Source organism: Plecotus auritus (assembly GCF_963455305.1).
Source record: "Plecotus auritus genome assembly, chromosome: 9".
Lineage (NCBI taxonomy): Eukaryota > Metazoa > Chordata > Mammalia > Chiroptera > Vespertilionidae > Plecotus > Plecotus auritus.
The window spans coordinates 71,085,515-71,107,628 of record NC_137783.1 but is presented as its reverse complement, the minus strand read 5'-3'; the positions used below and the strand labels follow the sequence as shown (position 1 = coordinate 71,107,628).

General features: G+C 41.1%; 1 protein-coding gene across 5 annotated transcripts in view; it reads right to left on the bottom strand.

Moving 5' to 3' along the window:
- SIK3 (SIK family kinase 3) overlaps positions 1–22,114 on the bottom strand; it is a 290,306-nt gene that overhangs the window by 212,578 nt on the left and 55,614 nt on the right. The window contains exon 1 of one of the 5 annotated variants that reach the window (XM_080688525.1): positions 11,691–11,791. The exons of the other annotated variants lie outside the window; for them this stretch is intronic. The gene's annotated coding sequence lies outside the window, so the exon portion shown is untranslated. Of the gene's footprint in view, positions 1–11,690; positions 11,792–22,114 lie in introns of those variants that run through there. 5 annotated transcript variants of the gene reach the window in all.

Here is a 22,114-nt window from a genome sequence, read left to right as displayed (position 1 = left end):
GAGAAAAACAGTTAGTTACCTACAAGGGAGTACCCATATGACTGTCAGCTGATTTCTCGGCAGAAACTATGCAGGTCAGAAGGGAGTGGCAAGAAATATTCAAAGTGATGAATAGCAAGAACCTACAACCAAGATTACTCTACCCAGCAAAGCTATCATTCAGAATTGAAGGTCAGATAAAGAGCTTCACAGATAAGAAAAAGCTAAAGGAGTTCATCACAGCCAAATGAGGATTATATGAAATGCTGAAGGGTGTTCTTTAAGAAGAGGAAGAAGAAAAATGTAAAGATAAAAATTATGAACAACAAATACATATTTATCAACAAGTGAATCTAAAAATCAAGTGAATAAAAAATCTGATGAACAGAATAAACTGGTGAATATAATAGAATCAGGGGCATAGAAAACGAGGGGACTGACAATTCTCAGGGGGAAGGAGGTGTGGGGAGTGTGGAAAGAGACTGGACAAAAATCGTACACCTATGGATGAGGACAGTGGGAGGGTGGGTAAGGGCAGAGGGTGGGGTGGGAACTGGGTGGAGGGGAGCTATGGGGGGGAAAAAGAGGAACAGCTGTAATAATCTGAACAATAAAGATTTATTTTAAAAAAGGAATTAGTGAAATTTAAATAAACTCAGATTTAAAAGTAAGTAAGTAAATAAATAAATAAATACTCTGAAAAAAAAAATGCATTACCAACACTGGCCACATACACATGCTCATTTCTGACATTTTGCTTCTTTTCCCTAAAGACTGCTGTATAAGCCACTTTAGCATGTAAGAATAGACTGTTTTTGAAGATTAAACAGGGCTTCAACAGTGCCTTGTAACACTAAATTGATGTTAGGATGCAATATTTTTCAGACTCCTAGGCTGAAACATGGCCTCAAGAATCATCTAATGTGGTTCTTTTCACACTTTTTAAATAAGTTATGGAATTCTTCCTCCTTAAAAAATAAGTTTGTATCAGATTTCTATCCACCTTCTTTCAGTCCCATCACACTAAAAGGATACAAAATCATCCGTGGATAACAACAAATGCAAAAAACGGATCCATAAATCATTTGGAAATGTGCAACATCACCTCTTATGTCCAACTCTGGTGCCCAATCTAAATAGCTTTTCCTATATTTCTAACCTTATTCACAAGCAGTTCTAGGGGCTATTCTACTGAATTCCGGGACTTTACGTAAATGTAACTTGAAAATCACTTATGTGGTCAACCCCCTCATTTCCCAATTACAAGTAAAATAAGAGTTAGTATGGTGTAACTCAGTGGTCAGCAAACTCATTAGTCAACAGAGCCAAATATCAACAGTACAACGACTGAAATTTCTTTTGAGAGCTGAAAACCGACTTCTGCACATGGGCCACGAAGTTTCAATCGCACTGTATGTGCGTGCCCGCACGTGGTATTTTGTGGAAGAGCCACACTCAAGGGGCCAAAGAGCTGCATGTGGCTCGTGAGCCGCAGTTTGCCGACCACTGGTGTAACTGAAAAGGAAACAGTACAATAGAAGTCAATCATGCTTCTAGCCCTTGTCAGGTATATGACCTTGAGCAAAGCTCTTAAAACTCTTTGAGATTTAGTTTCTTCATCATAAAATGGGAATTTTATCCTATCAATGCCCAGTATACTTTCTATAAAAGTCCTCTGTAAATGGCAGAGCACTGAATAAAATAAGGTGTATTATTTTTATTGTTAGGTTATTAGCCAGATGACATGGTAAGTTAAGTGCAGCTAGAGCTGGAACGCTGGTCTCCTGACTGCCTGCCCAAGGCTTTTTCTACTGCTTCACACAACACTTGTGCTCACTGCTAAGCAATTGTCGTCAACTTCTCAAACTTAGGTCTTATAATATCCATTTTTATCAGGAAAACAAAATGGTGCCATGCATAAAACAAAATCCTTAAAATTACATAAATATAAATGCAAGGAATTTACAGTTTATGCAAGCCTAAAGGGGTGCTATAGATAAACAATATATTTGCATTTTAAAAGATGATATATTGTGAATGCTCATTAAGGCACTAATGAAACAATATTTTTAAATCCTCACCCAAGGATATGTTTATGGATTTTATAGAGTGAAGAAGAGAAAGAAAAAGGAGACGGAGAGGGAAGAATAGGGAGAGGAGCAGAGTGAGAGAAAAACAATGATATAAGAAACATAAGATAGGTTGCCTTCTGTACACTTGCTGACGGGGGATCAAACCCCCAACCATGGTATGTGCCCTGACTGGAAATTAAACCTGAGCTGCAACGTTTTTGGCATACAGAACGACGTTCCAACCACTGTGCCACCCAACTGGAGCACTAATGAAACAATTTTGACTATTCTGAGTTGTTGTGCTGTAAATGTGCTGAAAACAGGAACATCTACAAGGTGGCTGAATTACAGGCATACACACTAATCAGAACACACTGATTTTAACAATTAAAATGTCTCAAAGCCACACATGGTTGAACCTCCATGTGTGTAAATACAATTTGATGAAGTTACCTAACCCACAAATTATAAATTAACTAGAGGTCTGGTGCACGAATTTGTGCACAGGTGGGGTCCACCCAGCCCACCCCATCAGGGCTCATCTGGCTGGGCTGGCCGGGGGGAGGGAATTCGGGAGGTTGGCCGGCTGGCTCCGCCCCCTGGTCGAACTCTGGTTGAACTCCCAGATGAGAGGACAATTTGTATATTACCATTTTAATATATAGGATACAAGACAGAATGGGTACACCTCTGCTTCAAGCCTTGCATGGACAATGAAAGGAGTGGACTGGGTGCTGGCCATTTAGTGCTCATTCCTGTGTCTACCAACTCTCCAGCCACTGAGCTCCTCCACTCATAAGGCTAAAATGATTCTCACTGTTTCACCTGTAGAGAGGGTGAGAAAGAAACAGTGACATTAAGAAAAAATAAAGCCAGAGATGTCATTTAAATGTAGCATGAGTGGAAAATATGTGTGTGCGTTTTGTGTGGTTTTTATACACACACATACTATTCAAAGAATTTCTAAGACTAATAAAAAGCTTCCTTCCACACAAAAAAGAAACTTGGAAAATACTACCCATGTAATTTATTTTGAATGTAGATTATTTTAAAAAGTTGTGTTTATAAGCTCATGCATATTCATAGTGATTCATTTAAGCTACAGCTTTAAATGCTCAATCTAATTATCTAGACTTAAAGGTTTTAGTAGCATTTCTTGAAAATATATTACTCATCACTGCTCCAATTAAATATTTTTGTACAGAAAACATGGAAAACAGGATAGGCTAGTAGTACACAAGTCTATCACTGACAATGGTTAGAAAAGTCAAACCACATTTGAACTGTTAACATCAGCACACTTCATCATCCTGGAAATTTCGCATCACAGACCATAAGCATTATGGACTACTTTCAGGGAGGCTGTTTTATGAACCTGACTCACCCTGACCCATCTTCAGTGTCTACGCATGTGATGAAACATGTAATAAAGTAATGGGTCAATAATGCAACCAAATTATATCCAAGCAAAGTAAAACTGATCTTGTGCTTGATGAATATGGCTATCCAAAGTTCTAAGTAATTCTCTTACTTCAGTGAAATAGTGCATTACACATGTACGGCCTGAACATACAGGATGCTTGTTATTGCTGTAACATTAATAACAAGAATTTACAAAGTATTTATTGTTCAAAAATTATTTCTATTACTACTACTACTAAATCTACTTCAATTTTGCAAAACAACTGAAGCTCAGAGAAAGGAAATGACTTGACTAAAATTAGACACTAAGAAATGATGGTAGAACTCGATTCTTTTAACCCCAAATTCTGTGATATTCCTTAAAGTTAAACCTTTTTTTATTGGTCAGCATGCAACTCTTCATTCATGAAACCTTTTACCCATTCACTTCTTTATCTAGTCAAGAAATATTTATTAAACATCTACTATATGTTGTACATTATTCCCTCGCCTTGAGTAAACAAAAAGGGTACACAATTCCTGCTTTAGGTGGTAGACAGGTTGTGTTACAATGGTCTGGGAAAGATTAATCCATTTTTTTAAAAGTACACCAATGTAGGAAGTGGCAAACAGAAATGGGTAAATGGTCAGGGAACTGATACAACTTAATAAAAGGAAGATAAACAACCCAATCAAAAAATGGTCAACAGACCTAAATAGATCCTTTTCAAAATAGGACATAAGGAAAGCCAAGAGACATATGAAAACATGCTCAAAGTGACTAATCATCCAAGAGATGCAAATCAAAATGACAATTGGGTACCACCTCACACCTGTCAGAATGGCTATCATCAACAAATCAACAAATGACAAGTGCTGGCAAGGATTCGGAGAAAAAGGAACCCTCATGCACTGCTGGTGGGAATGCAGACTGGTGCAGCCACTGTGGAGAACAGTATGGAGTTTCCTCAAAAAACTAAAAATGGGCCCTAGCCGGTTTGGCTCAGTGGACAGAGCATCGGCCTGCGGATTAAAGGGTCTCAGGTTCGATTCCGGCCAAGGGCATATGCCCGAGTTGCGGGCTCAATCCCCCCCAGTAGGGGGTGTGCAGGAGGCAGCCAATCAATGATTTTCTCTCATCATTGATGTTTCTATCACTCTATCTCTTTCCCTTCCTCTCTGAAAAATCAATAAAAAATATATAAAAAATAAATAAAATAAATAAATAAAATAAAAATGGAACTCCCATTTGACCCAGTGATCCCACTGCTAGAAATATATCCCAAGAAACTAGAAATACCAATCAGAAAGGATATATGCACCCCTATCTTCATAGCAGCACAATTTACCATAGGTAAGATTTGGAAACAGCCTAAGTGCCCATCAGCAGATGAGTGGATTTAGAGACTTGTTGTACATATACACAATGGAATACTACGCTGCTATAAAAAGGAATGAACTACTACCATTTGCAACAGCATGGATGGACCTGGAGAGCATTATACTAAGCGAAATAAGTCAGTCAGAGAAAGATATATATCACATGATCTCGCTCATTTGTGGACTATAATGAACAACATAAACTGATGAACAAAATCAGATCCAGAGACAGAGAAGCATCGATCACACCATCAAACCTTGGAGGAAGGCAGAGGAGGGTGGGGATAAGGGGGGAGATAAACCAAAGGACTTATATGCATGCATATAAGCCTAACCTATGGACACAGACACCAGGGGGGTGAGGGCCTGAGTGGGGGGTGGGGGTGGGGGTAATGGGGGGATAAGGATACATATGTAATACCTTAATCAATAAAGAAAAAAAGGGGGGGGGAAGAAATGGGTAAGTGGCAAACACAGATGAGGAAGCCCTTAACTCTAACTATGGAGGCCAAGAAAGCTTCCTGTAGGTTACAATGTTACCTGAATCTTGGAACATGGAAGAAATCAGGCAAGTGGATAGCAGATGGAGGGGCATGTCGGGAAGAAACAAACAAGATGGGTAAAGGCATAAAGGCCAGATAAAATATATATGACACATTGAGGAAACTAGCTCAGCACAACTGGCTGTCCTATCAGGAATAAAACTGGAAAACAGGCAGGGCCATGGCAATCAAGACCAGGATCACGGATGCCTGCTACGGAAAATGAGCTCTGCTCAACAGGAGACAGAAGGCAGTAAAGGTGAGTAACATGATGAATATATGCTTTAAAAAGATCAAACTGGCCCTGAGGCTGGGTAGCTCAATTGGTTAGAGTGTGGTCCTGATACACCAAAGTGGGGGGCTCAATCCCGGTCAGGGGAGTCAACCAGTGAGTGCATGAATGGGTTGACCAGCAAATAGATGGTTCTTTTTCTTTCTCCTCTCTCTCTAAAAAAATTTTTAAAAAGAAAGATCAAACTGGTTTCAGTGTGAAGGATGCAACAGGGGATACAAGGCCAAAAATAGGCACATCAGTTAAGATTCTACAGCAGTAGTAAAATATGTAAGTGCCTAAATTAAGGCAGTGAAAAAGACAATAAAGAGCAGGTAACAGATTAAAGAGCTAGTTTTCAAAGCAGAATCTTAAAATTTAGTGATTGACAAGAAGTGGAAGGCAAGATTCAAGTAATCTAGGCCAGTGGTCGGCCAACTGCGGCTCGCGAGCCACATGCGGCTCTTTGGCTACTTGAGTGTGGCTCTTCCACAAAATACCACGGCCTGGGCGAGTCTATTTTGAAGAAGTGGCATTAGAAGAAGTTTAAGTTTAAAAAATTTGGCTCTCAAAAGAAATTTCAATCGTTGTACTGTTGATATTTGGCTCTGTTGACTAATGAGTTTGCCAACCACTGATTTAGGCTAACCCTCTTCTGGCTTATCCCACTGGGTAGAGATGGAGAAGCTGTTTTAGATAGATAAAGAATGAGTTCAGTTTTATTTTTTTTAATATATTTTATTGATTTTTTTACAGAGAGGAAAGGAGAGGGAGAGAAAGCTAGAAACATAGATGAGAGAGAAACATCAATCAGCTGCCTCCTGCACACCCCCTACTGGGGATGTGCCTGCAACTAAGGTACATGCCCTTGACCGAAATCGAACCTGGGACCCTTGAGTCCGCAGGCTGACGCTCTATCCACTGAACCAAACCAGTCAGGGCATGAGTTCAGTTTTAGATAACTGAGTTTGTGAGGTCCATGAAGCATAAGGTAAAGATGTCCAATATACCGGTACAGTTAAAAATTGGGCCCTAAAACTCAAAAGAGATCAAGGATTAGGGCTATTTGAGTGTAAACTGTAGTTGAAGGCCTGGGCCCAGTACTGGTTTTCCCAAGAAGAATATAAATAGAGAGAAGAGATTGAGAACAGAATCGTAGGGAACCCAAACATTTAAGGCATAAAGAGAAACAACGCCAAAAGACTGAGAAGAGGACAGCATTGTAGAGGAGAGCCAAGACAAAGTGTTTGTAAATCCAGGGAAAAGAGAAATTCAAAAAAGAGCAAAAGTTACAATTTAAAATAAATTTTTTAAAGATTGAGGGGACTATATTTCTGTAAGTATTCTGTATTTTGGGTTTTCCAAGCCCTCAATTATAGAAGATAAATAAATCCCAGATACTTGCTTCCAGCCAGCCCTGGCCTCCGCTCAAGGAGATGCTGAAAAAAAAAAAGAAAGAAAAGAAAAAAAGGAGGGGCTGGGAGCTTGGGTCGCCAGGGGGTGATCAGGCCAGGATGGGACAGCAGTTGTGGGTGATCAGGCTGGTGGGGGGTGGGGCCGCTGGGGGTAAGCAGACCAGCAGGGGGGCCAGTTGGGGGTGAGCAGGACAGCGGGGGGGGGGGGCAGTTTGGAGTGAGCAGGCCAGCAGGGGGGCAGTTGGGGGCAAACAGGCCAGTGGGGAGGGAAGGTGGGGACGAGCAGGCCAGCAGGGGGGGGAATTGGGGGTGAGCAGGCTGGCATGGGGGACAGTTGGGGGTGATCAGGCTAGCGGTGGGGGGCATTTGAGGGCGAGCAGGCTGGCGGCGGGGGGCTGTTGGGGGTGAGCAGGCCGGCTGGCAGAGTGGTTAGGGGCAATCAGGCAGGCAGGCAGGCAGGCGAGCGGCTGGAGCCAGCAGTCCTGGATTGTGAGAGGGATGTCTAACTGCCGGTATAGGCCCAATCCCTGTAAATCGGCAGCAGGATATCCTTTGAGGCGTCCCAGATTGGAGAGGGTGCAGGCCGGGCTGAGGAACACCCCCACCCCGTGCACGAATTTTGTGCACCGGACCACTAGTGTAAAATAAATTTCATAGAGTAAAAAAAGAAAAAGGTATAAAATACAACAAAATGTTAGTGAAAGTTTACATAGGTAATGAAATTACTTGCGCTTTTTTCCCTCTTTAGACTTTTTTGCATGTAGCAAATTTAATAATGCTCACATATCATTTTTTCTTTTTTAATACTAAGCTTTTTATTTTGAGATATCACACTGTGGTTTGAATTTGCAATTCCCAAATGGCTATGATATTGAACAGCTTTTCATAATGCTTATGTGTCACCTGTATATTCTCTTCAGTGAAATGTCTCTATGTCTTTTGCCATTTTCTAATTGTATTATTTAATTTTTTACTGTTGAGTTTTGGAGTTCTTTATATATTCTATATACTGGCCTTTTGTTGATTTCAGAGAGGAAGGGAGAAAAAGAGGGAGAGAGAAACATCAATGATAAGAGAGAATCATTGATTGGCTGCCTCCTGCATGCATCCCCCTACTGGAGATTGATTCTGCAACCCAGGCATGTGCCCTGACTGGGAATTGAACCATGATCTCCTGATTCATAGGTCCACAATCAATCACTGAGCCATGCCAGCTGGGCTTAATTATTTGCTTCACAGATGTTTTCTCCTGGTCAGTAGTTTGTCTTTTTATCCTTTTAGTATGGTCCTTAGCAGGGCAATAGCTTTTAGTTTTTATGAACTCCATTTATTAATTTTTCCTTTTATGCATCATGTTTTTGGTGTCAAGTCTGAGAACTCTTTGCCTACATCTAGATTCCAAAAATTTTATCCTATTGTTTTTCCTAAAATATTTATAGTTTTATATTTTGCGCTTAAATACATCTGTGATCCATTTTGAGTTAATTTTTGTATAATGTGTAAAGTTTAGATCAAAGTTCCTTTTTTTTTTTTTTTTTGGCCTATGGAAGTCCAATTGTTCCAGCACTATTATTTAAAAAAGCTATTTTCCTCTATTCAAGTGTTGTTGTTTTTTCATTTTTGTCAAAAATCAGTTTGTCAACTGAGTAATGGGTATGGAGTATCTTTTTTAGGTGATGAAAAGGTTCTGGAATTAAGCAGTAGTTAATGTACAATTTTGAGAATGTACTAAAAACCACTGAATTATATACTTTTAAAATATTAAATTTTACAGTGTCATACCTCAATTGTAAAAAAACCACAGGATATTCATGTAGGCTCTATTCTGTTATTCTGGGGGTTCTCCATTATGTTGCATTGACCTATGTGTCTTTCTCTCCACCAATATCACAAAATCTTGATTATTGTAGTTATATGTTTTGAAATCTGATAGAGTGATTCCTCCCACTTTTTCTTATATTTAGGGATTCTAGTTCCTTTGTATTTCCACATATATGTTATAATAATCTTGCAAAAAATCTTACTGGAATTTTTATAGGAATTGTACTAAACTTGTATGTCAATTTGGGAAGAACTGACATCTTGACTATATTAAGTCTTTCAGTCCATGGAATACAGCATTTATTTGGATCACTGATTTCTTTAATCAGCATTTTTAGTTTTCAGCATACAAGTCCTATCCATGTTTTGTTAGATATATACTTAAGCATTACTTTTTGAGTGACTGTAAATAATATTGTATTTATTTCCAAGTGTTCAGTGCAATTGATTTTTTGTATATTTATCTTATATCATACAACCTTGCTAATACACCTTATTTCTAGGAGTTAATCTATTGATTCCTTTCCACATAGACAATCATGTCATCTGTAAATAGGGTAAAGGTATTTCTTTCTTTCTGATCTATATGCCTTCTATTTGTCTTGCCTTAATGCACTAGCTAGAACTTCCAGCACTATCTATATATCTATCTATGTATATAAAAGCCTAAGCGACCAAACAACTGAACAACCGAATGACCAGTCGACCAGTTGCTATGACGCGCACTGACCACGCAGGAGCTGCACCCTGGTGGTCAGTGTGCTCCCACAGTGGGAGTGCCGCTCAGCTGACCGACCCGTCCCAGCAGGCCACTAGCCCAGCAGCAGCCACTCACTCCCTCAGTAGTCCCGCAGGTCCAATCTCTGGAGAATGGGCCAGGCACTGATGGACCAGCGCTGCCAGCACGATCACAACATTGGTTATAAAGATAAAAATAACTTTCTGTTTTAAACTGATAACCTACATAACTTCGACAATCAGATTATTAAATACAGTAATGGCAAAGACTATGCCATACATTGCTTATACTCCTCCTGTGCCTTGCAATAGATAAAGATACTGATTTAAGTTACTATTTTACGTCATTACTATCCAGATTTTTAAAAGCAAAGGCCAAATCTTCAACTCTTTCTATATGAATTAGAATAGACTACATCAACATTTACATGGTGAATATTTACAACCTATATAGAAACATAGTTTTTTCCCACTTCTCAAATATCCCATCCAAATAAAAATGGGTTTCTTTTTCACATCTGGTAGGAGATGGCTAGATGAAAGGGGGGAAATGCCCCTTTCAAATTATAGCATCTAAAGACTTAAAATGGAATAATAATCATTTATCTAGTTTTTGTAGATTCCTTCTGAAATCTTTCCATTGACCATGATTATATTAACAGTCTTGAAGCATTTAAAATATTCTCTCTTCCGTGGCTACCACAAAGTCAGGTGGGAAAGACTCAAAATGAGCACTGGCCTCCATTCAGTCTAGATATAGATATGTACATCTATAATAATAGATATGGATATGGATAGAGATAGCTATAGCTATAGACATATAGATATAGATATGTAGATATATAGACATAGACATATAGATATACTAGGTGTGCCAGTTAATAATGCAGATTTTTTTCAATAGATGGAGTTACACATATGTTGACATATATGCAATTTGATATGTATGCTATTTTGTTGTATTGACAGCAAGCTTCAAAACTTCATATGTCAAATTTGCTGAAGGTGTTAACATCATAGATATTTTTACGCTTAAAAATGTCGAATTTCACCCTAACCGGTTTGGCTCGGTGGACAGAGCATCAGCCTATGAACTGAAGGGTCCCAGGTTCGATTCTGGTCAAGGGCATGTACCTTGGTTGCGGGCACATCCCCAGTAGGGGGTGCGCAGGAGGCAGCTGATGAATGTTTGTCTCTCATCGATGTTTCTAACTCTCTATCCTTCTCCCTTCCTCTCTGTAAAAAAAATCAATAAAATAATTTTTTAATGTCGAATTTCATGCCAAAAATGAGCATTTGCAGGAAGTTTTAATTCGTTACTTTATTTTGAAGAAAAAGTTATTGTATACTTTGGGAAGCTTATGGTGAACATGCTCCATCTCAAGATACTTGTGAATGCTGGTTTAAGCGCTTTAAAAGTGATGATTTCGATGTGAAAGACTAAGAATGTCCAGGTTAACCCAAAAAGTTTGAAGACCAACAATTACAAGTATTGGATGAAGATGTGTGTCAAACTCAAAAACAATTTGCAGAAAGATTAAACGTTGCTCAGCAAACAATTTCGAATCGTTTACAAGCAATGGGAAAGATTTTAAAGGAAGGAAAATGGGTGCCACATCAACTGAACGAAAGACAAATGAAAAACAGAAAAGTCATCAGTAAAATGTTGCTTCAACGGCATGAAAGAAAGTCTTTTTTGAATCGAACTGTGACTGGCGATGAAAAGTGGATTTCTTTTGAGAATCCCAAACGCACAAAATCATGGGTTGATCCAGGTCAACCATCAACATTGACTGCAAGGCCAAATCGCTTCAGAAAAAAGACAATGCTCTGTGTTTGGTGGGATCAGGAAGGTGTGGTGCATTATGAGCTTCTAAAACCAGGTGAAACTGTTAATACTGATTGCTACTGACAACAAATAATCAATTTGAACCAAGCTTTGATTGTGAAACGACCAGAATGTGTCAGAAGACACAGCAAAGTAATTTTGCTTCATGATGACACACCATCACACACTTCAAAACCAGTTAAAGACAAGTTAAAAGATCTTGCCTGGGAAGTATTAACCCACCCGTTGTATTCACCAGACCTTGCTCCTTTAGATGACCACTTGTTCCAATCGATGGCCCACGCACTTTCTGAGCAGCACTTCAAAACGTACGAAGAAGTGGAAAATTGGGTCTCTGAATGGTTTTCCTCAAAACAAGAAAAGTTCTATTGGGACGGTATCCACAAATTACCTGAAAGATGGGGGAAATGTGTAGCTAGTGATGGACATTACTTTGAATAAAGCACTTTTGATATTTCTCTTGAAATTATCGTGTTTTCTTTGATTACAAAATCCGCCATTATTAACCGGTACACCTAGTAGAGAGATAGAGATAGAGATAGAGATAGAGATAGAGATAGAGATAGATAGAGAGAGAGAGAGAGAGAGAGAGAGAGAGAGAGATAGAGATAGAGATAGAGATAGAGATAGAGATAGAGATAGAGATAGAGATATAAAAACTGTTTTGTACAGCCAGGCTATAAAATAAAGAAAATAAATGCATACAAAGTGAGGTCTTTCTTGCAAAACTCCTGATAGTCACTGCTTATTCCTGAAATCAGGCTAACCACCAGAAGCAATTAGTATCTGTCACCTCAAGTAGAATGGAAGTTATAAGTTCCCACCCCAGCTCCAATGTTTGGTATGTATTTAGTTATAATCTTATTTCCTTTAGACCAAGACCCTTACTAACTTGCTAAATCAACAATGGCCTACTGTTTTAGTTGTTAATCATCATACACACAAAAATAGGCTATTTTACTCTGCTAGTCTCATCTTCTAACTGGAACATAACCAAAACCCACAAGGTAAATTAAAAAGAGGAAAGGGCCTCTCAGATCCTTACTAAAATCTTATTTTATATAAAAATCATTAGTAAGTTTTGTTTCCAGGCCATAGCATATTAAAAGAAAAAAAAGTAGAAAGGGGAGCCAGAAGAGAAAATAATCATTAGAGTAGCAGGAAGGGAAGAGGCAGAATTTTTACAAAACAGAATTCAACAAAACATTTAATTCATTCAATTCATGGAAAGGAACCCTATACACTTTAGTACAAAAATACTGTTCATAATAATGAACTTAAGTCATGTAATAAATTTAAATTATACTCATACATTCTGTTTAAGAAGAAAGTATTTGGTACATTAAATTATACACACCCAGGACTAGGCTTTGTAGTCAAGTAGATCTTTGGATTGAAACCTGTACTGGGCTGTGTGACCTTGGACAAGTTACTTACATTCTCCCAGACTCAGTTTCCTTATATGTAAAATGAAACTGATAAAACCTACCTAATTGGGGTTGTTTTCTAGAACATAAGAACTCAATAATTACTAGTCATTTTCATTACTACTGCTACTACTATCACCATTATTCACTTTAGATTTCTATTCCAAGTAGTTTAAATGGAATCACATATCTTTTGTATCTGGCTACTTTTATTCAACATACTCTTTTGGCAATTCAGTTCAAGTCTTGTGTTGTTGTTCTGTTTTGTTTTGTCTCACCTGAGGACATGCTTATTGATTTTGAAGGAGGAGGGGGGGGGAGGGGGAGGAGAAGGAGGAGGGGGAGGGAAACATCAATGTGAGAGAGAAATAGCAATCAGCTACCTCCCATACATGCCCTGACCAGGAATCAAACCTGCAACCTTTTGGTGTAAGGACTCACTCCAACTAACTAAGTAATGCCAGCCAGGCAACATTTTGAGTAATTTTTTAATAACATTGATGTTTTCAAAAACGCAATGAAGATTTAATTAGTGATTCAACAATCACTCCAAATTGAACAAGTATGAATTAAGGAATATTAGTGATTCTACTTGGAAATTAAAATCTCCTGCTATTCCATTTTAAAACATCTAGATAAGATTAACTGAAATATTTTCAAAGCAATACAAATACAGCACAAAGGTTAAGGGCATTAGATTCGAGCCTAGTGCTCCTACCTACTATCTGTACATTTTTTATTAGTCACCTTAACTCCCTGTGCCTCAACTTTTTTCATTTGTTAAATAGAGATAAAAAATACCTACCTACCTGTTTCGGTTGGTCTGTAAATAATATATATGTAAAGCTCTTATCAAGAGCTAGTGCTTAAGTGCTCAAAAATGTCAGATGTCTTCATTATTGTTGTTGTTAGGCAAGGCATTTTTAAAATTGTTGCCATTTATAATAACTTTCCTATGTAAACCAGAATTGTTTTGATACTATACAACCAAAACAAAACAATAACCTAGAGCTCCCTAGAGCTTATCAAAATGACTGACTTCCTTAAAAATTTAATAACTTATAAAATAAATTTATACTAAAATTGCACCTTTACAGTTTCACACTCCAGATAAGATTTCATTTCCAAAACCCCAAGACTAGGTCAAAGAGCTCAGGAAACAAATTTTGGCTATAAAATGTTATTTCAGGAACCAACTTAATCAGAAGTGGTCTTAGCTTCAATTTTTAGAATATCTAATACAAATAACAATGCAAATTCATCCAAGCTCAAAATTGGATGTTCCGAAGTAAACTTGTTTTCAAGAATAAAAATATTTTTTAAAATGGTTTATTTGGGGGAAAAAACACAATGCATTTTTCTCCCTCTCTGAATAATAAAATAAAAAAAAATCTGGCTCTAGCCGGTTTGGCTCAGTGGATAGAGCGTCGGCCTGCGGACTGAAGGGTCCCAGGTTCGATTCCGGTCAAGGGCATGTACCTTGGTTGCGGGCACATCCCCAGAGGCAGGTGTGCAGGAGGCAACTGATCGATGTTTCTCTCTCATCGATGTTTCTAGCTCTCTATCCCTCTCCCTTCCTCTCTGTAAAATATCAATAAAATATATTTTAAAAAAAAAAATCTGTGAGGCTCAGAAAGGAGAAATGTTTTCAGAGACTAGAAATAGATGGGGAGAAGAGCAGAATTAAAAGGGAAAAATAGCCAAAACCGGTTTGGCTCAGTGGATAGAGCGTCGGCCTGCGGACTGAGGGGTCCCGGGTTCGATTCTGGTCAAGGGCATGTGGCTTGGTTGCAGGCACGTCCCCAGTGGGGGGTGTGCAGGAGGCAGCTGATCGATGTTTCTCTCTCATCGATGTTTCTGACTGTCTATCACTCTTCCTCTCTGTAAAAAATCAATAAAATATATTTAAAAAAAACGGAAAAATAAAAACTAAAACTATTTTACCACAATGTGTTAAATTGTTAAAGTAAAATATATTATTTTCCATTACTCCATGCATAGCATGTATCTTATACTTTCCTAAAATTCAAAATCCATTCTTTTTGGAAAAGACAGAAATAGGAAATTAAAATTTTGAAAATAATAATGTAAGCAATAAATTGTTTCTCATAATAACATAAAGTATATGTAAGTCATGTTTTCCTGAAAGTTGAGATATTGTAATACGAAGATACTTTGCAAAAGATCCTCAGAAAAAAATAACAGTTAACAAAATAAAAACATGGCCCTGGTTCATTTGGCTCAGCATCGCCCGCTCATGGAAGGTCTTGGGTTGGATTCCCTGTCAAGGGCATGTACCTGTACCTCGGTTGCAGGTACTCCAGCCCAGGTGGGGGCCTATAGGGGAGGCAACCGATTGAAGTGTCTCTCTCACATCCATGCCTCTCTCCCTCTTTCTCTCTCCTCCGCTGCTCCCTCCCTCCCTTCACTCTCTGTAGAAATGGGGGGAGGGAGGATATGGGAATATGGATGCTATGGGTGCAATTTATGGGTTCATGGGCTCATACAAAACTTTTGAAGGCCCACTCTGACTCTACGTAAAGAAGAGTCTGCATTCTGACTGTGGTTGTAAAAGTCAGAGCTCCTGAAGAAGGAAGCTTTAAAAGCTAAGGTATTAATATTACATGGGAAATATTTCAGGAAATAACTAAAGTTTTGTATTTTCCCCACAAATTGTTGGGGGGAGGGGTGTGAATATCTAAAAATAGCCCTTTAAGAGCTCAGAATAGCTCTTTAAAGAAGAATTTTAGACCTTTTCCCCAAAAACAAAATTTGACATATTTATTGTCATTATTCCATCACAGGCAACTTTTATTAACGCATTATTAGTTCCACTAGAATAGTTACATGCCACCAAGCCAAAGTCAGTGTGGAAAATATATTAAACGACTCTTTAGCAAAATAAGGCTTTCAACAGGGCAATGAAAAACACAAAATAACTGATGAAAATTGGGTATAATATAAAAATGTGCAGATTCCTTTTAAATTTGAAAGCCCCAATTCGTTATGAAAACGCTTAAAGGAAATTCAGAGCACCATATCAATCAGGTCATTCATTCCTAATAGAACAGGGAGTGCAGCAAAATTAGAATGTGTTTTACACAATATTAACTAGGCATGCAAGATCTTAATTTTAAATGTTTGTTTGCCTGCCCCCCACCCAGCTAAGAACTGTGCATCATTTATTCCCATCTTTAAAATATTTGGTGGTGAAAACTAAACCCAAGTAAAAGGACATTGTCATTTTCTCTCCAGAAAAACTGTTCAAGTTAAGAATTAATTTAGGAAGACTCTGGTGCCTGGTCTTTACCCAGAATGTTGGCTGTGTCTGTTGCGAGGAAACAACTGCTTTTATCAAAGTCACCAGAGGCCTGGTGCACAAAATTCGTGCACGGGGGTGTGTGTCCCTCAGCTCAACTGCACCCTCTCCAATGTGGGACCCCTCAATCTAGGACTGCTGGCTCCCAAATGCTCACCTGCCTGCCTTCCTGATTGCCCCTAACCGCTTCTGCCTGCCAGCCTGATCACCCCCTAACCACGCCCCTGACAGCCTGATTGATGCCTAACTGCTCCCCTGCTAGCCTGTTTGATCCTAACTGCCCTCCCCTGCAGGCCTGGTCACCCCTAACTGCCCTCCCCTGCAGGCCTGGTCCCCCCCCAACTGCTCTCCCCTGCAGGCCTGGGTCCCCCCCAACTGCCCTTCCCTGCAGGTCCGGTTGCCCCCAACTTCCCTCCTTTGCCAGCCTGGTCACCCCTAACTGCCCTCCCCTGCAGGACTGATCGCCCCCAACTGCCCTCCCTTGCAGGCCTGGTCCCTCCCAACTGCCCTCCCCTGCTGGCCTGATCGCCCACAACTGCCCTCCCTTGCAGGCCTGGTCCCTCCCAACTGCCCTCCCCTGCTGGCCATCTTGTGTCCACATGGGGCAGTCACCTTTGACCACATGGGGGCAGCCATCTTGTGTGTTGCAGAGATGGTCAATTTGCATATTACTCTTTTATTAGATAGGATAGAGGCCTGATGCACAGGTGGGGGCTGGCTGGTTTGCCCTGAAGGGTGTCCCGGATCAGGGTGGGGGTTCCCTTGGAGCGTGGGGCGGCCTGGGTGAGTGGCCTGTGGTGGTTTGCAGGCTGGCCACGGCCCCCGGCGACCCAAGCAGAGGCCCTGGTATCTGGGATTTATTTATCTTTTATAACTGAAACTTTGTAGCCTTGAGCGGAGCCAAGCCTCCTGCTGGCTCCGTGGCTGCAGCCATTTTTGTTGGGATTTATTTATCTCCTATAATTGAAACTTTGTAGCCTTGAGTGGAGGCCTGGGCGCGCCACGGTGTGCGGAAAGCTTGGCTTCCTCCATCACCGAGGGCAACTCAAGCCTCCTGCTCTATCCAGCTCTGTGACTGCCACCATTTTTGTTGGGATTTACTTATATTCTATAATTGAAACTTTGTAGCCTTGAGTGGAGGCCTGGGCCCACCAGGGAAGGTAGAAAGCTTGGCTTCCTCCATTGCCGGGGAAACCCAAGCCTCCTGCTCTCTCCATGGCCACAGCCATCCTGGTTGGGTTAATTTGCATACTTGCTCCTGATTGGCTGGTAGGTGTGGCTTGTGGGTGTGGCAGAGGTATGGTCAATTTGCATATTACTTTGATTAGACAGGATAGGCAAACACAGCCAAGGCTTGGAAAGCCTAACAGATTGAGAGTTCTTATGAATTCTTCCAAAGGATCCTCCTGTCATTTGAAGGACAAGTCACTAACAGTCCTTGTCCTCAAGCAAGGTTAACATTAACAATAAATATCAACTACAAAAGATATCACAGAGCAAAACGAGATTAACTGCCACAGGACCCAAGACAATTAGACCATCAAACCTCAGAGGGAAGGTAGGGGAGGGTGGGGGTAAAGGGGAGAGATCAACCAAAGGACTTGTATGCATGCATATAAGCCTAACCAATGGACACAGACAACAGGGGGGTGAGGGCATGAGTGGGGGGGATAAGAGGGGTAATGGGGGAATAAGGACACATATGTAATACCTTAATCAATAAAGAAATTTAAAAAAAAAAAAAAGACAATTAGGCCATCTGAGTTTACGGAAGGAATGCTCACCGGGGCCAGAATAAACTGAGAAAGCTCCCAAGGCTTAGAACAAGGGTCCTCAAACTACGGCCCGCGGGCCACATGCGGCCCGCCGAGGACTTTTATCCGGCCCACCGGGTGCCACTGCCTGTCCTGCTTAGCAGCCAACTCGTCTCGGGCCCGCATTGCGCATAGGAATTTGTTCATTGTTTTTTTTTTTAAGCTATAGTCCGGCCCTCCAACGGTCTGAGGGACAGTGAACTGGCCCCCTCTTTAAAAAGTTTGAGAACCCCTGGCTTAGAAGCATGCAGCAGGCAGGCAGGTATGGGTGGTGGCGCTGAGAATGAGGAAGACTTATAGCTCTCGGGCCCTATACTTGTACCCCAGCCCTCAGTCCTTAGTTTGCTGAAGAAAACTACTTTGGAAGATGTAGACCTGACACCTGTTATTAGCATTCATCAATTAATATGAATAAGGATGGAAAAGAAATGTAACTGAATCCAGGTTCCTGACACTCCCAAATAATTAAGCAATTAAGTTTCAAGACCTACACTGGATAAAACCAACCTCAATGACTCAGCTTAGGACAAGCTGTAAATGGAAGCTCTGCTTAAACAAAACAACTACTTACTTTGAATTTGCCTCCTGCATAAGTAGGGTAACAGCCCTAGATAAATTGTAAGAGAGATGACAGTCAAGCAGAAGAGGGGGGAAAAAAACCATGCACAAAAAACAACAGAACTACCAGAGCCGTGGTTCAAAAGCCACCAAGTTTCAAAAAAGAAAAAGTTAATTTCTATGCTAAACACTTTTCCTCTGTTTTCACGTTTTTTTCAAATTCTGTATGCATCCAGAAATCAAACCACTTAAGTCCTGAAAAGTCTTACTTCTCTTTTCTGTTGTATATTCTGGAAAAGAGATCTGTTTTGTGTTATTTCTGAATCAAAAGAAAGCAGAAACCTTAGCCAGAATAATTTACACCAGATATGTGAATTTACATATCAAACAATATTTTTTAAAGCGGAAACATCCTATCTGAGGGCTTGATCTTGTAAGACTTTGGACCTGTCTTGTCCTAAAAGAGAGTTGCTCCCCTTCCAAATACCATCTTTCTTTTTCTCAGCCTCCTGTGAAACTGTTCAACCAAAGAGCCTCAAAGAAAATTTCAAAACACCAACTTTAATCATTTCTAGCCATTTCAACACACCCCGGCTATAGATTAAATTACTACAAGATTCTTTATTTGCAACGACTTTCTGCTCCTCTTATCTTTGGTAATAATCTCCTATTTCTTCCCTATAGATGTATCAAAGCTCAGATTTTTCTAAATATCCCACATTCACGCAGGATCTCTCAGATCAGAATCAGTTTGGTTTTATATTGAGTCCACAGCAATTCTCAGCACAGAAAAGTAGGCATCTGACTCCTAAGGTTGCAGTTTAAAACAAAAAGAATAATTGATATAATAAACCATATTTGATTAAAAAAAAGATACCCATTGTCTTCATATTACAAACACCAAGAATAAAGCTCAACAATGAGAAAATGAGCAGAGCAAGCTCAGGTGATGCCAGACTTGCTATCCATGTCTGACGGTAACAGCACAGGTGCACTCAAGTGCTTACTACATATCATAGAGAGAAATGTTTTCTATTTTCCTCAGAAAATAGTTTAATTTAGGGAATCTTTAATTTAAAGATAAAATTTTTACTTAAAAAATAAAGCAACTCTAATTATTTCAAAATATTGCAAAAGGCAATAAGGAATAAGAAGTTTATGTTTATCAAAAGAGGCAATAAAAGCACTGAAAATCCCTGACCAGCTACTAGAGCCACAAGCTGAGTAACAGACAACTTCACCCACAGAAACGAACTGACTGAATAAGAAAAATGTTGGGCCCTCACAGGGTAACTCGGTTGGTTAGTGTCAGCCTGATATACCACGGTTGCTGGTTCAACCCCCGGTCAGGGCACATACAAGAATCAATCAATGAATGCATAAGTAAGTGGAATAGTAAATTGATGTCTGTCTCTCAATGTCTCTCTCTATCTCTAAAAAGTCAATTTAAAAAAACAAACACTACACCCACCAGTGTGGCTCAGTGGTTGAGCATCGACCCATGAACCAACGGCACATGCCCAGGTTGTGGGCTCAATTCCCAGTGCGGGGTGTGCAGTAAGCAGCTGATCAATGTTTCTCTCTCATTGATGTTTCTATCTCTCTATCCTTCTCCCCCTCTCTTCCTCTAAAAATCAGTAAAAACATTTTAAATAAAGATGAGGAAATACTAGTATTTAAAAAAGGAAAATGTTGAAATGTAGTATTTTGAGCTCCTAATCTAGTGCTCACATATTTGCCATGAAAGAGAAAACAAGTAAAATGTTGGATTACCATCTTCTCCAAATCCTATCTAATAAAAGAGTAATATGCAAATTGATTGTCATTCCAAGACACAAGATGGCTGCCCCCATGTGGTCAAAGATGGCTGCCCCCATGTGGACACAAGATGGCTGCACCCATGTGGACACAAGATGGCCTGCAGGGGAGGGCAGTTGTAGGCAGTTAGGGGTGACTAGGCCAGCAGAGGAGGGCAATTGGGGGTGACCAGGCTGGCAGAGGAGGGCAGATGGGACAGACCAGGCCAGCAAAGGAGGGCAGTTGGGGGAGACCCAGGCCTGCAGGGGAGGGCAGTTGTGGGTGATCAGGCCAGCAGGGAGGGCAGTTAGGGGGTGACCGGGCCAGCAGAGGGCAGTTGGGGGGACCGGGCCTGCAGGGGAGGACAGTTGGGGGGACCAGGCCTGCAGGGGAGGGCAGTTGTGGGAGACCAGGCCAGCAGGGAGGGCAGGTGGGGGGACCAGGCCTGCAGGGAAGGGCAGTTGGGGGGGGGACCAAGGCCTACAGGGGAGAGCAGTTGGGGGGACCAGGCCTGCAGGGAAGAGCAGTTAGGGGGGATCAGGCCTGCAGGGGAAGGCAGTTGGGAGGGACCAGGCCTGCAGGGGAGGGCATTTGGGGGGAACCAGGCCTGCAGGGAGGGTAGTTGTGGGCGATCAGGCCAGCAGGGAGGGCAGTTAGGGGTGACCAGGCCAGCAGAAGAGGGCAGTTGAGGGGACCAGGCCTGTAGGGGAGGACAATTGGGGGGGACCCAGGCCTGAGGGGAAGGCAGTTGGGGGTGGACCAAGCCTGCAGGGGAGGACAGTTAGGGGGGGACCCAGGCCAGCAGGGGAGGGCAGTTGGGGGGGACCAGTCCTGCAGGGGAGGACAGTTGTGGGGGGACCCATGCCTGCAGGGGAGGACAGTTAGGGGCGACCAGACTGGCAGGGGAGGGCAGTTGGGGGGTGGCAATCGGGCCAACCGGGGAGCAGTTAGGTGTCGATCAGGCTGGCAGGGGAGTTGTTAGGGGGTGATCAGGCTGGCAGGCGGAAGTGGTTAGGGGCAATCAGGCAGAGGCAGGTGAGCAGTTGGGAGCCAGCAGTCCTGGATTGTGAGAGGGATGTCCAACCGCCCATTTAGGCCCGATCCCACAGGGAGGTTAGACATCCCTCAAGGGGTCCCTGATTATAGAGAGGGTGCAGGCTGGGCTGAAGGACAACCCCCACCGCATGTACAAATTTCGTGCACCAGGCCTCTAGTTAGAAGATAAAGTAATGTGCCCTGACCAGTTTGGCTTAGTGGATAGAGCATCGGCCTGTGGACTGAAGGGTCCCAGGTTCGATTTCGGTCAGGGGCATGTGCCTTGGTTGCGGGCACATCCCCAGTGGGGGGGTGTGCAGGAGGCAGCTGATCGATGTTTCTCTCTCATCGATGTTTCTGGCTCTTTATCCCTCTCTCTTCCTCTCTGTAAAAAATCAATAAAACATACTTTTTAAAAAAAAGGAAGATAAAGTAATGTGAAGTGGTGGGGAAGAGAAAAAAATAATAATAAACAGGTCCATTAATACTTTGACTGACTAAAATCTGAAGGTCTAATTTCAAAGGGCATTATCTTTTTTAAAAAGAGATAAGCAGCTAATAATTTTACAGTAAGTAAAACCTGTTGTATTATAAGTGACATTTGTTGAGCACTTAATATGTATGAGGCATTATGCTAAGTGTTTTCCATGATTATCTGATTTAATCCTTACAAAGACAGCAACAAAGTAGCTATTG